The sequence below is a fragment of the Lactuca saligna genome, chromosome 3, assembly GCF_052625555.1.
Source record: "Lactuca saligna cultivar CGN05327 chromosome 3, ASM5262555v1, whole genome shotgun sequence".
NCBI classification, from domain to species: Eukaryota; Viridiplantae; Streptophyta; class Magnoliopsida; order Asterales; family Asteraceae; genus Lactuca; species Lactuca saligna.
The window spans coordinates 188,668,635-188,677,669 of NC_136419.1; positions in this window are offsets into that span (position 1 = coordinate 188,668,635).

Below are 9,035 nucleotides of genomic sequence, written 5' to 3' on the forward strand. Positions count from 1 at the left end.
GCTTCTTCTTGCCCCGTCTCCGCTGTTGTCATCGTACACCAATACAACAATTGTCGGATAACAGATAAGGATTCCCTCATTAATTCTTAGCTCTGGTATGTGTTTTACTCGATTTCTGATTTTGCAATGGAATTTCGTTTGAGAAAAACATGTTATTTGATTTGAGTTCAAAAGCATAGGATTATAATGAGAGAAAAAAATCATGCTTCTAAGTGAAAAGTAGTAGAAAGGATATTAATTAACAGAAAATTAAACAATGATTTAACAAGCGACACTTTTGTCTGTTATTTGGAATTCTAACTTTGAACGTTTTCACATATTATGATGTTTTGTTTATTTTATTATATTTGTTAATGTGAATGGCAAGAAATCAAGGTTTAAAATCAATTATGTGTTATCTTAGTATTGTCGTTAAAAGAATATTGGTAACATCTGTTTATTATATGGTCGCATAAAAAAAACTTTTAATTTATATATGTTTACTTATCTATTGTATTTTCCATATCGAATTATATGAAATATTGGTTGCTATCTAGTATTTTATTTATCGAATTATAAGAAATATTGGCTATTATCTAGTTTTTTTTTTTTTTTTTTTTTTTTTTTTTTTTTTTTTTAATTTATTTATTTATTTATTTTTTATAATTATATAGCAAACTTCAAAATTTATAAGAATGGATGCATATATGTGTTGATGATTCAATCCCAGATCTTGAATTCTAAAATGTATTATGTTAGAATTTAGTTATATAAATGTATTTTGTTAGAATGTGTCAGAAATAATTGTTAACAACAAATATATTTGTTTAATTGATAATGAATTTTTGATATTTTATGGTTGACTTTCTAGTCTCTACTAAATTCTGTCAGAATATATAGTTTTTATTTTCTACTATATTCTATCAAACTTTATACTCTTTAATACATTCTGTCAGAATTTATAGTTTTTATTCTTATAGAATGCATTTGAAACTTGTTTATGTTTTTTTTTTTTTTTTTTTTTTTTTTTTTTTTTTTTTTGTGGATTTATGTTTTGAAGAAGCTAACATTGATGTGTAGAAGGAAGAAAACATAGAGAACAAGAATGTATTATACTAGAATGTGTTATGCTACAATGTATAAAGTGTTGCTTAAAAATAATATTCTTTCAGAATAGATTAGTGTTTTTTTTTTTAGATTTTGATGTTTATTTTTTCTTTTTTCTTTCAGAATGTTGTTATTATTCAATGAATCACAATCATACAATGTAATTATTTGGTATATTATTAGTTTAATAATTGATTTTGTGTATTCTTTCAGAATGTATTTTCTAGTTTATGATTAACATTATGTCATTCTGACATAATAAATCGAAAAATATATTTACTAATTTATGGTAGAATAAAATCCAATTTTTAAATTTGAATTAATTTAAGATATTCAGATATTTTTAAAAATAAAGAAATTAATTATTCCTAAAAATACGAAAATTTTCTTTTTTTAATATAGGTTAATTGACTAACGTGTCTTTATGCTGAAATTTGTGTGATTATATGGTATATGTTATCCTATTCAAATATCACAAACCCTCACATAATGACCTTTAATTATATTTCATCCGATGGTCCAGATCCGTGCATTCTAGCACACAATAGTTACTAGAAACAAAATAACATATATATATATATATATATATATATATATATATATATATATATATATATATATATATATATATATATATATATAAGGTTACAACCCGTGGGAACCACGGGTAATTAAAAAAACACCGATCATTAAAAATGGTAATGAAAAAACAAATATTAATAAAGTTTTATTAAATTAACAAGAGATAATTTTTGTTTAGACTTTTATATTGATTATTTAAATTTTCATTAAAATTATCATTAAATAATGATTTTATGACTTTAATGAATACTGATTATTTAAAATTTTATTAAAGTTATTAAATGTATACACAAGAATAGACATTTAGGGTTGACTGGATTGTCCTTCACAGATGGTTAAAATATTTTTTATATAATAATTGTTGTATATTTGTTATTGTTGTTTACTTCATATGTGAAGCAATCAATTAAAATTATAACCTTTCATAGAATGAGAATTGAAATTATTCAAAAAATGTTTCCTAATATGATTTGAAGTATGATTCACTTTTAAAGTACATAGCAATAATTGCAGCAAGGAGTAGGAACATGTAAATTTCCGAATTTGCCCTCCTGACAAGTTTACTTAGAGGTGTCAGAGAGTTAGATAAGATGACACTTAGTATTATTTTTACCACCGAAGTCATGCACGGGTAAATATAATTTGATTTTTTATGCACTACTTTTGTTCAGTGGCGAATCTAGACCAAAAAATCACGTGATTCCCAAATTAAATGAAGTCAATAAAAAAAATTCAACAAAACTTGTGTGGGGTTGGGTCGGGTCGGGTTGCATACCTTAAAAAACTGAACCAATCAATTCAACCTGTTAAACCGATTAGACACCTCCAATTAAATTTTTTAACAAAACGATTGAAATATAAACGAAAAAGCAGTACGTTTTTAATGAAAAACTAGTTGATTATCAGTCCATTGATAAAACGGTGAGCAGAGAGGGAGAGTCTGTAGCATGTGGGCTTCTTTTTATTACAACAATTTATTTATTTATTGATATTTTGAAAGTGTCGATTAAGAGTGATTAATTTTTTGTTATCAATCCAACAATTTAAAATAACAAATTGACCCCAATAACTTATTTTTTTCTTCTTTTAAAATGATTTTTAAGATATTTTTTTAAAAAACAAACTCAAGGTAGGTTCTTCATTTTTTCTAAGGTAGTTTCTAATTTTTCTTCAATATATATTGTAAATGAAATTGAAAATTTAGGTAGGTCCTAGGACCTACCTTTCCTTTAGACATACTAGATACACCCTTGCTTTTGTTTATAAAATTTTACTACATCTTATTTAGTTAATCCCTACCTTAATAAAAGAGTCCAAATTGTAGACATATCAACTCAATGGTATTTGTTTATAAAATTTTACTACATACACCCTTGCTTTTGTTTATAAAATTTTACTACATCTTATTTAGTTAATCCCTACCTTAATAAAAGAGTTCAAATTGTAGACATATCAACTCAATGGTATTTGTGAAATGCTAAGTCAAATTACTCTTTTACCCTTTTATTCCTTACGTTTCCAACATTCCTGCCTATTGTCAATGAAATTAAACTCAATCCATAAATACGATTTTTAAACACGGACCATTTATGTGATCTTTTACACAGGCACCATTTCTGTTAACAAATATTTTGTTAAGTTCTTTGTCACTTGTATGGTGTTTTTGAATGAAATGGCAACGTACTTTGATTTTGTTTTTTTGTTTTCTGTCACATGTTATGGTTTTTTCCATGAAAGGGCAATGTAGTTTCATTGTTTTAGAATTTGTCACCTGGTTATTGTTTTGGTAATTAAAGTGATCATTAATATAAAAAACGGTTACATAAACACGATGTTTTTTTTATCAAACCCTAAAAGAATTATTATAATTGTATAAAAAGCACAAAAAAATTGTTTTAAGAACTTTAAAATTTTTTGTTTTTCCTAAATCTTTTACCCGTGGTTCCCACTGGTTGTAACCTGTTAATTAATAAAGATCCTTAATATGGAATGGAAAGATCTTTAGCGTATGATGTTGAAGGAGTTGTAAGCTTATCCAATTTACCAATATACCCTTGGATAGTTATATATACAAACATGATGTATGTTTTGTTTGCAACTATCCCTTTATTAACTGATCAAGAAGTGATGAACGCAAATGTATTGAAGGTGGCTTCATCATCTAGGCGGTTATTAGCAATGAAAGTACCATTTTAATTTTTAATTACATCAGTATAATGTAACTAATATCAACAAATGTGGAAAATGATGTAGAAATAAATTATCAATCTATTTAAGAATGACTAAAATCAAAAAACCAAACTACACCTACCTGTGTTTCAAAAGCAAACAATAAAATGGTTAAATGAGCAAATCAGAGAAAGAAATTTCCAACAAAAAAACGTAAGAACTATATGGGCATTCATGGCTGAATAAAAAAGGAAATGACATTAAATTACTAATCTTAGAGTTCCTCTATGCATTCCAATGTAATATATAGGCTTACTTGATGCTTCATTATTTTACTTAGAAAACTAATAATTAGAAATGTATTTAGCATGAGTATGTAGGAAAACTTATATAATTTAATTATATAGAAATAACACAAACCACATCTAATTTCGTAAATTATATTATGAGTAACTCAAAATATATCAAAAAGAAGCTATCAAACAAAAGTAAATATAATTTATTAAACTTATATTCTATCAAACAAAGGAAAAAAACTAATCTGAAAGGTATAAACAAACCTGGAAAACGATGGTGCCATTAGGGTGTATCTTAGAGTTCCATAGGGACTAACTTTACATTCAACCCAATCTTTTTTACCATTTAGTAAGTTAGGACCATGATAATGGTTTATAGTTCAGTCAAAATACATAAACAACATCAAGTTCCTCTTGCAAAATCAATTACTGAAATGAATCGACGATTTCTTAAATCGATAAGCAGTTAAGTGTTATTAAAAAGAGAGTGACATTAACCATTCATTCTTAAAGACCGTAACATATATTTCAACTTCCTCTTTCGATTTCCATTTCATTTCACACTTCAGTCGAACATAATTCCCACAAGCTGATGTTAATGTATTTAACTCTCTCGATGTTAGGTCCCAAATCTGTGGGATCTATCTAATGATCAATCAATTGCAATAGAAATGAAGAAGAAGAATATTAAACAACCAAGCTTGCATACAATTTAATGATGAAATGTTGAATATAACTTGGATAGACCGAAAACTAGTTTGAACCACTTAAGCACGAAAAATTATGACAAATTATGGACCTGCTATAGATGACAAGACAAGTAAATCCTATGTTCCTAGATAATATTTCCTAGACAAGTAGTTTGAATACAACGATTTCCAAAGTGTTTTCGGTCTTTGAAAGGATTTCGGTCTTTGAAGGGCTTTCGGTCGGATTTTCGGTTCGAGATTTCGGCCGGATCAGAGTTTTTGGTCCGAAGTCACGCACGTGTTCGGTCCGAGCTTTCGGTCCGTGGTTCACAGCATTTTCGGTCTCGCCCCGAATCCACGGCTCAGCCTTGCTCTCGACTCAGCAGCCCTTTCAGACTTGTCCTCGCATCAGCGCTTTATTATAAAAAAGGGACGCGAAGTTGGGGGTGCCGGGGATGAACCCGAGACCTCTAGGTCATTGCCACAACACGCTTAACCAACTCAGCCAGCCAATCCCTTGTTTCTTACCTTCGAATTTTTAAACTTAACATCTCATTCTTGCATCCAAGTTTCGCAATTTGACAAAATCACCCAAAAAATCAATTTCTTTTTATTTTTAAATTCCATTTTCAACCAAAGTTTTAGTTTTTAATTTTTGACTTTTGACTTTGACCTTTAAATTTGACCTTTGAATTTAAACTTTGACTTTCTCCTTTAACCTTTAAATTTTCAAATTTAGCTTTTTGGTTTGACTTTTTATGTTTGACTTTTTAAAATTTGACTTTTAGGGTTGACTTTTGAGGTTTATAGTCAAAGGGCATTTTTTTTATAAAAATGAGTTCCTCATCCATTCCGGTAAATGAAGTTTCATGTACTCCATCTTGTGTTAAAGCTATGAAACTTTTACGAGAATCAATAGATCTAATCAAGCAAGATAATGAGGACCTAAAATATGAAATATACACCATTAGGAAAGAACAAAAACCGTTAAAGCTTAAGTAGAAACCAAAATCAAGGATTTCCGAAAACTTTCAAGAAGATTACAGCAACAAGTGTGAAAATTATGATCACATTAAGAAAAAACTTGCTGCTACAACTGAAGAGCTTGACGCTTTGAAAATTAAGTGTGGAAAAACAGATATAAGTTTCAAAAATTATATTACGTCAAGTCAGACAGCCGAGTCCTTATTTGAAACCCAATTAAAATGCAAAGATAATCAAAACAAGGGTCTAGGGTATGATTGTGTTCCTCCCCTTTTCAATCATAACTATATATCCATACCTTTGACTCAGGAAGAGATTGATCGAGAACCATTTATGGTATACGGTAAACCAGCTGTTGAACAACCAACTGAGGGTGTTGAGTTGAACGATACTAATGATTCTACTTCCTGTACAGGTAAAGTAGTAGAGGATGATGTCACACCCCAAAACCGGAACGGCGGAAACGTTCTGGGGTGGATGACGTCATGTCAAGTATCAAAACATATGCAGTATAGTAATCAAATTACAACAACCATTGCATTAATAGTAATAGTTTTACAGGGTTTACATTACATAGAACATCAAAGTAATACAATTAATAATATAGGTGCAGCTTGGTACTAACTGTCTTCATCCAAAAGCTCCTGGAATGTACCTGTCTAAAGCTGACATGAGAATACAAGTTATTTGAAAAGCAAGTATCAACATTTTTATAAATGATGGTGAGTTCATAAGTATTTAGTGTCATTTTATCCAAATAACTTTATAAAAGTAGTAGTTTTAAAGTACTGGTGATTAGAGTCCTTTCCAGAAAATCCTATATTTTCTGATTAAAAGCAGTTTTCTACCAAGACTGGACAGAGTTATGTGGTAAAAAGTAATTTTTCCTTAACACTATCATTATCAAAATGTGGTATTGATGTTGAAGAAAGTAGGAGAATATCAGTGAAAAAATAACATATGCCTCAGCAGTGAAGTCTACTGAATAAGGCAAAAAGAAATCATAGACTCCAGGGGAGTATCGAATGAACGATACGCCTGGCTCAGTCTAACAAAAGGGAGACACAGACCCCAGACAGTATCAAATGAAAGATACGTCTAGCAAGGTCTAAAAATAGTGAACACAGACCCCAGACAGTATCAACTGAATGATATGTCTAGCAAGGTCTAAAACAGTGAATACAGACCCCAGACAGTAGCAACTGAATGATACATCTAGCAAGGTCTAAAATAGTGAATACAGTGTATACCCATTACCTTAAGGCCATGAGTTATAAGGTAACCCCGAGATACTCGTAACCATACTGATAAACACTAGAGAACTTGACGCCCTGCAAGCATCGGTATGAATATGACATTTCTCACCCTTGGCTTGGTAGGCTGTGGACTGTAGCTAGCAGTCAGGGTGCGGGGGTGTCAATCCCGTATAGCTATACACACAATGTCCGCTCTCCCTACTAGAGACTCTGGTTACCAACTTGACAACGGAGAAGGCCGTGTACTGAAGATGTATCTCGTGTAGTGAGATCTGATGTAAGATACTGGACTAATGATAGAGACTCACAACTGAACTGACTAATGTAACCCTATATTTCTATGCTTGTATACATAATATATAACTAATGGTCGAACGACCTTTGGACGGACATCTGATGTCAGCAGACCACATCTCAACGAAGAAAAGGAAATAGGGCGAACAAGCCTTCCTAAGTCCTTTAAGCATTATTCATATATATATCTATACAAGTACATGCATACATTTAACTAAGTGGAAGCGTTAACAAGTATAAGTGAGGTAGGAGTGTTAACAAGTATAAGTGAATTAGGAGTGTTAACAAGTATAAGTGAAGTAGGAGTGTTAACAAGTATAAGTGAAGTAGGAGTGTTAACCAGTATAAGTGAAGTAGGAGTGTTAACAAGTATAAGTGAAGTAGGAGTGTTAACCAGTATAAGTGAAGTAGGAGTGTTAACCAATATAAGTGAAGTAGGAGTGTTAACAAAGTAGAAGTGCTACTAAGGTATAAGCGTTTACGAGGTAGTAGTATTAACAAAGTAGAAGCGCTTAACAGGTATAAGAGTATCATGAAATGAAAGCGTTATCAAGTAGGAGTTTAAACTAAGTAGAAGTGAAGCAGTAGTATCTAACAGGTAGGGGTGTAAAAATATGGAAGAAGACCTTGATGAAAACTTTGGAAAAACATTATACTTAAGAAAATCTCGACTTGGTATTCTTTTGTAAAATGAGTTTGAAAATCTTTAAAAATCCTTTGAAAACCTTTCATAAAAAAGTTTAAAATGAAACTTTGATTAAACATTATAAGTAAAAGCTGAACAAGTAACTACGTTTCTAGAAAAACATTTACAGTGTCCTTCTCGGTAAAACAGTTAACAATGTGGTAAATCTTGTGCATGCGGGTTATCAATCACATATGATTGATATGATAACTGGCATGTTTAACTTGTATTCCCCCCTATAAAACATGTAAAAACATATAAAAGGTTCATTCAGGGGTATGAACTCACCTGATGTAAGTGGATCCGACGAAGGTGCCGGTTGGGTGCTCGGTGTCAAGTAAAGGCTTGAACACCCTTAGTGACCTATTTAACATATGATAACATATGTTCACATACAATTAGTACATTTAATACTAATTAAACAAGTATATGTTTCCTAAGTGCGAAAACACTTTTAATTAAGCGTTAGGGGTGTCCCGGGTAACATCTAAGGGTGTGTATGGCTTGAATAAGGAGTTTACTCTTCCTAAAACTCACTTTATATGAGTTCACGGTTGGGAGGCCATATTCCCCATGAATTTACGACCGTAAACTCATGGGAGGATTGTTTTAGGATAGTTTCAAGTCCCAAGTGCTTCTAGAGTTGGTTTTAAGTAATTATCCAAGGCTATAGGGGTGTTTAGGGTTCCAAGAGTGCACTCCCTTGGAGTTTACGGTCCAAATGACCACTCCTTGGGAGATTACAGTCGTAAGCTCTATGGCTTGGCCGTGAACTCTCATACCCCCACAATTCTTTGATTTTAAAGCCCTTGGTTCAATTCTAGTAATTTGTAATATAGGTCTAAGGCCATTTGGGGAATTTAAACTACCATTTGGCATGGTTTCGGGGTGTTTACGGCCTAAGCATGTGCTTGGGCCGTAAACTCCTTTATACCCCTCATTTATTTGTTTTTAATTATTCCAAACCCGAAATAGCAAGTCCCTAATTTATGTC